We start from the raw sequence: 8,934 nt of genomic DNA, 5'->3' as shown, positions 1-8,934 counted from the left end.
GGCTGTCTGTTGCGACTTTTGTTTTGAGAAGCCATGGGTGTTCCGTTGCCGTCTTTACAATGTACACTCTTCTGGCAGAAACTGGGTGTGCAATCACGCCACACCCCATTTTGCAGAGATTGGTTGGTGCCGTAGTGGCCCGTGGGCGGGTTTTCACGTCGGTCCGCTCGCGGCGGCAACAGCTTGCGATCCTCGCCGCCGACACGTCGCTGCCTTGAGTGTTTGCTATTGCGATGGGCGCTCTGCTGCGTGGGGCAGTCAAACGTAATCTCCCGCTAGCCATCACCCGCTTATCTGCTTGAATCTGCAAACTTCAGCCTCCAAGGATCGGGGGCGTCGTAGACAGTTGGTCACACCGCAGACTGGCCTCGTCGCTTATCCGCCCCTGTCGAGACTCGTCTCCCGGACACAGCATGATGTTAGGACTCTGTGATTGTCTGGTTACGGGCGCAGTGATCCCAACCAAAGTGGCAACCCCCGTCGGCTCTATCCTTTCTTTAAATTCCTGGTCGTTGTCCTATATTACCACGTTATATATCCACCCCCCCCCCCCCAACTGCGTTCTACGCAGGTGAACTCCTGAGTGATTTCAAAATATCTGAACTACATTTCCTTCATACTCCTTCCTTAAAAAAAAACGAGTCACAACCCTACTCCCCCCTCTTCCCATACACACGCTCAAACTTGGTTTTTAAACGCGTACAAGCGCTGCCGGCAGGAGTAGGGAAGCAAGGCAACGCGCGCATCGGGGAGACAGCAATACCAACGCGATGGCGCCGCCGCCTACGCTAGCTTCGTATCTTTGCTCAGCTTAACGTCACGTTCTCCTCATAAGTTTTGCCGTTCTCAGTTTTGTGTATATCGGCGTTTGCAGATCTGCGGTTCGAAATATTCCGTCCGGATCATCTATCTCATAAAAAGAATAAATTTCCTGGTTATTCAATTGTTTGTAAAAAAAACCATTGAAATGGAGCAGACAGAAAAAAAGCGGTTTGTCGGATATCCTAAACGAATTTCAGGATGCTAGAAAAGAGAGCAGCTTCCACGTATTTAGATACGATACCTTGAACAACTCATAATAGAAATCAAACCTCATCAATTGTGCAATACATTCTATACCATGGATGGAACATCTGTAATCGTTGATGTAACTAAATTACTTTTAACATATTTAAAGCATTTTTGTATTTAGAAAATGTCAAAATACGACCATTTAAGACATAAACACCGAACCAAACATAGTTAGTTTGATAATATGTTATTTATTGGAATAAAAAAAACCTTTATGTGTACAATTACCTTTTATTTTGGACAAGCTCTTTCTATTTTGTTAATATTCATTGTTTTATAAGATTGAAAGCGGCTTTACAGAGCTAGTGTGCGGGCAATTTATACACTTGTTCATTCTTATTTAATGGGACTGACGCATGAGTGCCACATTCTCTAGAGTATCCAAGTGAGCGCTCACAAAATAATGAAGGTATTCAAAAATTTTATTTCCTTACATTCAGTTGTGGAATGCTCGCGACCCTCAAGCACATGCTCACGAGGCTGCACCGCTGGGCTCTTCGTCGCGTAAATGTGATGGGGCAGCACCAGCGTAAAATATGTCGAAAACCACGGCTTGTCCCGCCGCAACACCGAAATCAGAAGAAATTGACCACAGATATGCCACATTTTCAAAGATATCTGATTAGCGCCGGCTTCTGTAACGGAATGGGAAAACCGGAATTCAAATTCTCGAAAATATCCCTTCCAAGCCACAGAAAGAAAGAGGGGTTGGGAGAGGCGTCTGATAGAATGCAAAGAAAACTAAATTCGGCTTTGGGGGCGAATTTAAGCGCCTTGTTTCGCTTATCCGTGAACGGGAAACGCAAGCACGTTTTATAGTACACAGCCTGTAAAAGAGGTATTTTCGTACACGTGCCCACTTCTCTCTAGTGGATTATACGCGAAACGCCGCTCAGACTTGAGCATAAATGGTTATTTGGGCACTAAAGAACCCGTGCAGCAGTACTCTACCTTAAGCTAAGCAATAAAAGCCATATATTTTGTTTGTCTTACTAAGGCGCGTTCTCGCTAAACCCGTCAACCATCCATGCCTAGCCTTTCTGCTTTGCTGTTGTCGGCCGTGCATGGGACGTTTAAGCTTAATGCTGATTTAAGGAACACATTTGGAAGTTATCAAGGGAAGCCGCAATTACGTGTAAACGGTGAAGCGCTTGCAAGCTGTATCAATGCAAAAAAGAGAGATCGCCAGAAGTTATCCCGCATTTTCAGCTGTTCTGACCGCTGCCCCAGTGGGAGTATTTCCTTCAATACTCTTACCCGATAAATCAGACACGCCCGCATGGACAGCCGGCTCTGCATAGGCATCGCTTCCTGTATTTTTGCAGTGTCAAAGGCATCGCCCCTTCTTCAATGGGAGTAATGGGGAAGCCTGTTTCCCCATCATGCCTTAAGAGGGGCTACAAAAGTAACCGCGCCCAACGGACCGCGGGGAATTCGAGATACATTTGTTACTCGCTGCCAAGGGAAGCCATGTTCGAGGCAGCCAAAGTAGCAGTGTTCTGGCAAGCGATAGAAGACCAGTCGCCACGACGGACCACATTACGCGTACGTTGCCGCTTTACAGTCCGAATCACTCCAAGAGTACTGGTCACGTGACTAAAGAACGGGGAAGGCTTTAAATTGGGGAAACTAGCAGGAAAAGGGTTGGTTGGCCGCTCCAGCTGATGCATTTTTCACTGAAAAAAATACAGTAGGCAATGCCTACGGCGTAAACCACTAGTTTTCAAGGACGACGTCGAAGCAGCTATGATAAATTTCAAGGGATATTCACAGTCATGGTGTCAGAAGTAAATAAGACGAAAAACTTTTTATTTGCTTTTGTAAGCAACCATCCGTTTTAGCGGCCATAAATATTTACGTCAGCGCCGCAAAGGTTTTTTTTTTCAGGGACGCCTTGGCAAATATAATGGGGCTGTTCCAAAAGCACGGACATATTTCTCCTGGTGAGTTCAATACCTCATCGGACCATTCCACAAATCAGACATGAATAGCGTAGCTGATCCATCATTCTCTTTCTTTTTTGATATTTGTTTGTTCCTTCCGACAGCCACCTCCTTTCTCAGATCAACATCCCAATCTCATAGACAGTATTTATGACCACAAAAAATGTGCACCTTGTACAAGGGACAAGCAATAACATATTCCAATGACTACAAATTAGAACTTCTGCTGATCATGAAGCCCGGAGGAAGCTAATAACTCGGCAGCCTCTTCGATGCTCACGCTGAGCGAACGTTTCTTTTTATCTATCATGACTAAGTTTTCGGTCAAACAAGGAGATTAGGGAAAGGCTCCCCTAAGAACACCCCTTGTATTTTGAGCCGGCGCTATTCGTTCCTGTAGTGACTTCATGCAGCGAAAAAGCATTTTCGTTTTCTAACTGCTCTTTAAATACTAGGCCCGTGCCATTCCTTTTTCGCGCGTTAGTATATAATTTTCGGCCGGAAACACTGCCGTAGTGTAGGGTTGGCGATGCAGTTTAAGCAAATTCGTATTGGCAGGACAATACAAGTCACGCTATTAGGGACAACTTGAGGTGACGTTAATAAGGGTGTCCTTTTTGTTTAACATATGTTCTGTCAACCCGTCAACCTTGAAGACGGAGATACTCCAAAATGGAATAGTACTTTGTAAGGGTTCATCTGGTTATCAAAATTTAATGAACCTGTGCTGGTATTTCAAATGTGCCCCCAAATATTTTCAATGTTAGGGAGCTGTTTCATTCACCTGGGGAACAAAGAAGGTGTCGATTTTCTAGGCACGTATAGCAGGATTAGCAATGCAATCCAAAAGCTCTGCAGCTCAATGGTAACGGCGTCTCGTACATTTAGGGCATCCCTGAGCCACCGAGAGTGCATTGACTAGTGTATTCGCTACCGGTGCATCCGACCGATATATACACTGCCACAATAGACAAGGAAAGAAACCGAATGCAGAGAGTAATGGCGAATAAACAAGCGTCATAATAAATCCAGCGTAGGGAGACTAGTGGAGGGAAATATACGGGAAGGATGATGACGATAATAAAAGAGGTAAGCAGGAAGCGACGAAAGAGAGCGTAGAATGAGCTGTACCTGTTTGCTGCTGTGGAGATTGCTCTGGAACCCTCCTTGCTGATCGCTCTAGACTGGAGTACACCGCTTTATCGAGGCCGCAGCTGTCAATAGGATTAGAGCGTACGACGCAAGTATGGGCTTGGAGGTCTTGGCGGTAATGATACAAAGAAATGTGACAGAGGCAGGCGTGCCTCAAGTAATTTGCGGTAGCTTCTTGTACGTGAAAGTCGTAGAATACGTTGAACTAGTATGGGTTTGTATCTAAATGCAATTTTATTCAGATTCAGATCAAGGTCTGAGGGCAAACACAAATAATGTCGGGACCTGCGGAAGAGCAACCGCTTCGGCAACGCCCTACTGAGCATACGGATTCTTGCACACTTCTTCTGGGCAAATGGTTCTACGCCCTCGCGTGCCGGAGCACGGAGAGTTCCACCGCAGAGTCTGCGACACCTTCACTCCCGTGTGGCCAAAAGCGCAACTTCTCCCAGTTCTGCCATGCTACAGGCGAGCTCCTCATAACCCTAGTAAAGCAAGCGGTTGAGCGATCACATCTGCAATAGAACAAGTAGAAATGGAGCTTCCAAAGGCCCCTCAGCTTCATCAGATAGGTGTCGACTGGTGAAGCGCTCTGTTTTTGCGTACGCTACCATCTTCCAGTGGTTTCTTCCCAGTGTATCTGCCGCATCTAATGCACACTCTTCGGTCGTAACCTTCAATCAGGTTTCACGCCATCCCACGTACGTCCTTCTTTAAAGGGGCCACACAGACAAAACACAATTTTCGTTCAGTCGAAAGATTGCTTCGTTAAAATCACACTAACACCTCTTTTAACGTAGCTTGTGCTCAAAAAAGCTGCATAATTGAAAAAAAAAAGAATTGCCACTTGGATCACTAGCTCATTTCGCGCACTAGAACACCTGACGTCATATGCCCAGCCGAGCGATTGGCTGAGGCAAGTTAGGCAGGTTATGCCGGGCTTGTAAGCTTGCACAACGAGCAATTTTCGTGTTAGTGTAATGCATAATTGCTTATAGCGGTGAGAATGGTGGGGTGAAACGACGAAATTGTGAAAGTACACGTAAACATGGAAGTACCAGTTCGTACTGCTGTTGGTACTGCGCGCACTATGCTTGTTATAGCCGCACAGGACTGGTGGGGTTTGAGGCTGTCTCAGGCTACACTGGCCGACTGGAGTAAGCGGCATTATCTCACGTGACACTTTTTGTCGAATATACCCCAAGTTTCACGAAATGATTACTACTAACCGTAACAAAAAGACAAACAATCAACAAAAAAGTGCCAACCACCCTTACAATGTTTACGCCAAAGGGCGCATTCATTGTCATTCGACAGTACACGAGCAGGCGGCTGACTCCGTAGAAAAAAAGCTGAGCCATCTCCACTAACGCGAAACCTTGGGAACGCCGAAGCATGCAGTGTCTGCGTATGTTCAAAGAGTGTAAGCCTCTCTTTTGCCACACAGCGCAGGCTGGTATACGCAACATTCCAATTACAAAGACGGAGCAGTAGTGAAATTCTAAGCGGAGAACTGAAATTTTAAAAGTTAGAGCGAGTACGAAACCAAATAGAAGCAACCAAGCAAGCGCGACCAGAAACGAGTGTCTCGATGTGTCCTTTTAGTACTCGTTTTTTCCGATGGATATGAAAGGTCGTAGCGCGAGGAGTTGCAAAATGACTTTCGCGGTGTGTGCTTTCGGAGCGCGTTACGCTCTAGCTGGAGGCGTTGCACAACAAGTGTCCTGGTGTTTCAGTGCTCTGACCGCCTAAGAGTACGACGACGAACGACGGCATGAGACGCCGACAACCCGAATCCCTAAGGTACTTCGCACGTAAAGCATGCAAGGTGCAAATACAATAAAGAAACTAATCTAAGGTGAATGGCGGTGCTGAGCAGTAAGTTGGCGACCTCTAGGAGGAAAGCATGCCTCATCTAGCGTCTTTATTTCAACCAGGATGGTGTGTTTCAGCAGCTGCTGAGCATACATTCAAAGAAAGGGAGTGGTTCTGGCGAAATACTGACGGAATTTCTAAAACAACACGCCGAGTAGATGTCGTTTTATCTAGTAATTATATTTGAAAATCCTTGCTAACTCCTTCCATTCACGAAGATTGGCTTTCCGCTGAATGTTGTTCCTGTGTCCATAAGTGGAAATCAGCTTCTTCCGAACAACTGTGGCCCTGCTTCCTTCACATCTGCCCGCTACAAGCTCATAAAACACTTAGAGGCAAAATACATTGTTAAAATTATGGAAACAAAAAGTTACTTCATGCAAACCAACATGAATTTAGGCGGGGAGTCTCCACGGTTGCGCAACTAGTCGTAAAGGTTCACGACTTTTCGGAGGCGTTAGACAAGAAACGGCACTTTTACAGCACACATGTGATCAGCGTTGATTTTGGGAAAGCATTTGATAAGTTGTGTTATAGAAAACTCCTTGATCAACTTTTTTAAGCTGGCATAGCTACTTTGGTTTTAGAATGGATACAAGCATATATAACATATCGCAAGCAGGTTGTAGGTGTTAGTAATTCTGTGTCAAATTTCGTCGGTGTATTTTGCGGGTTACCATTGGGGTCGGTACTCGCTAGATTATTTATTTTTATTTGTAATAATGATGTTGCGAGAGCTTTTCAGTCGTCAGTGGTGTAAACTATTTGCAGATGACTTCTTACTTAATTTTCCAGGTGCAGGTGAAGATGACCAGGTGAGAGCGAGAGAGAGAGAGCCATCTCTAATGAAAACTGGCTATGTCGGCCGAGCTAAGATGCCTGGCTTGCTACGCCAGATGAATGCGATGTCGATGATGATTTTAATCATGAAGAGCAATAGATAGGTTTTTAATTATTACAAAGTATGATCAAGACTTGTGTCTTTTAGGTATGCCCATAAGGCTTTCGTTGCAAGAGTGACACGTTTGGAAGAATTCCAAGGATCTAATACGTCCCTCAGAGAGAGAGAGAGAATAAACTTTATTTAATGAGAGGAGTCAAGCGGGCGGTTTCCTCAGTTCAGGACCCCGTTGGAGCGTCCAGCCGCCTCAGCTCGGTGGATCAGCCGAAGCTGCTCTTCGAGGCTAGAGCTGGCCAGCACTTCCTCCCACTGCTCAATCGAGGGATTAGATATCGGGGAAAGTGAGGGGTTAAGCTGGCACTCCCACACCATGTGATACAAGGTGCAGGGCGCGCTGCAGAATTGGCACTGTGAGTAGTATATTGTTGGCCAGAATAAGTGGAGTTTGGTCGGGTGGGGGAACGTGTTGGTTTGGAGGAGACGCCAGGAGCGCTCCTCTGCCTTGCTGAGGGAGGGGTGGCCAGCGGGTAGCATAAGCCTGGTGAGCCTGTAGAATTGGGTCACCTCCTGGTATGACGTTACAGGGATCGCTGTCTCAAGCCAACTTTCTCGCGGCGCTCGGTTGGTCAGACCTCGAGCAGTCTCATGAGCAAAGACATTACCGCAGAGGGAAGCGTGAGCTGGTGTCCAGACAATCGACACCCTTTTCCTCGGAGGGTTCTGGCCGAGGATCTTCATGGCGATGCACGAGATGCGGCCTTGGAGGTAGCTCCTACACGCTGACTGTGAATCTGTTATTATCACTTCCGCTGGGGTCTGCGTTATTGCCAGCGCAACAGTTCTTAGCATACTCTTCGGCCTGTAGCGTCGAGACGTTGTTGAGAGTGAGGCTCGAGGCGTGGCTATTTTTCTTCGTCACAGTCGCTACCATGGCTCCTCGTCTGGCATAATCGGCGGCGTCCGTATAATAAACCATATCGTTTGAGCCGTAGTTTTTCTCCAGGGCTGTAACTCGCGCCTCTCTCCGACCCTCGTGGAACTGCGGGTGCATGTTTCTGGGCAGCGGGGCCACTCTGATGTTTTGGCGTAGTTCGCGAGGGATGTCTACTGTGGTTTCAAGAGGGCGATCAGGGATGTTTATGCCCAGTCTTAGCAGAAGGGCCCTGCCTGCATCCGTCCCTGCTAGCCGGTAACGTTGACTGAGCAGGTGGCCCTCAATCAGCTCGTCCACAGTGTTGTGCACCCCAAGCTTGAGGAGACGATCCGTGGAGGTGTAGGGGGGGCGGACCCAGGGCTTGTTTATACGCCTTTCGCAAGAGCGTATCTAACTTGTTCTTCTCTGCCTTGTTTAGTAGTGCATAGGGCGTCACATAGCAAATTCTCGATACGGCGAACGCCTGAACGAGGCGAAGCGTATCCGTCTCCTTCATGCCTCTTCCCTTGGTCGTGATCCGACGGAGCATGTGGGCAATCTGACAAGTCGTGTGTTCCAATTTTCTTATCATCCTGGTGTTTGCGCAATCAGCTTGAATTACCATACCTAGAATCTTCACTTGCGGAGACGGGGTGATGGTAGCACCGTCCAGCGTGATCTCCATCGAAGGGACATCTGTTTGCCTACCGCCCTTTCTGCGCACTAGCTCAGATTTTTCTGGGGCGCACGAGAGTCCACAGTTCTTAGCATACTCATTCACGGTATCAGCCGCCATTTGGAGACGGTCCTGCATCTCCCCGACCGAGCCCATACCGGTCCACACCATGATATCATCGGCGTAAAGACCGTGGTGTAAGCCCGGAATCGACGCCAGTTGCGGCCGGCCCAGCGACACTGCGAGAGGCACTCTTTGCCTAGTAAAGCCACACAGTCACATATTAGGTGTTGGAGGTCTTCACGCACACCACACTGTGGGCACAGAGTCGAGGAGGACTAGTTGCTTTTGTAGCAGTAGTATCGCGTGTAGGCGACGTTCAACCGCATGCGGTGCAGCACTG

This window comes from Haemaphysalis longicornis, unplaced genomic scaffold (genome assembly GCF_048455015.1).
Source record: "Haemaphysalis longicornis isolate Haplotype H1 unplaced genomic scaffold, Haemaphysalis longicornis Haplotype H1 scaffold_8, whole genome shotgun sequence".
NCBI classification, from domain to species: Eukaryota; Metazoa; Arthropoda; class Arachnida; order Ixodida; family Ixodidae; genus Haemaphysalis; species Haemaphysalis longicornis.
The sequence above is the reverse complement of the archived record's forward strand: the minus strand, read 5'-3'. Positions refer to the sequence as shown.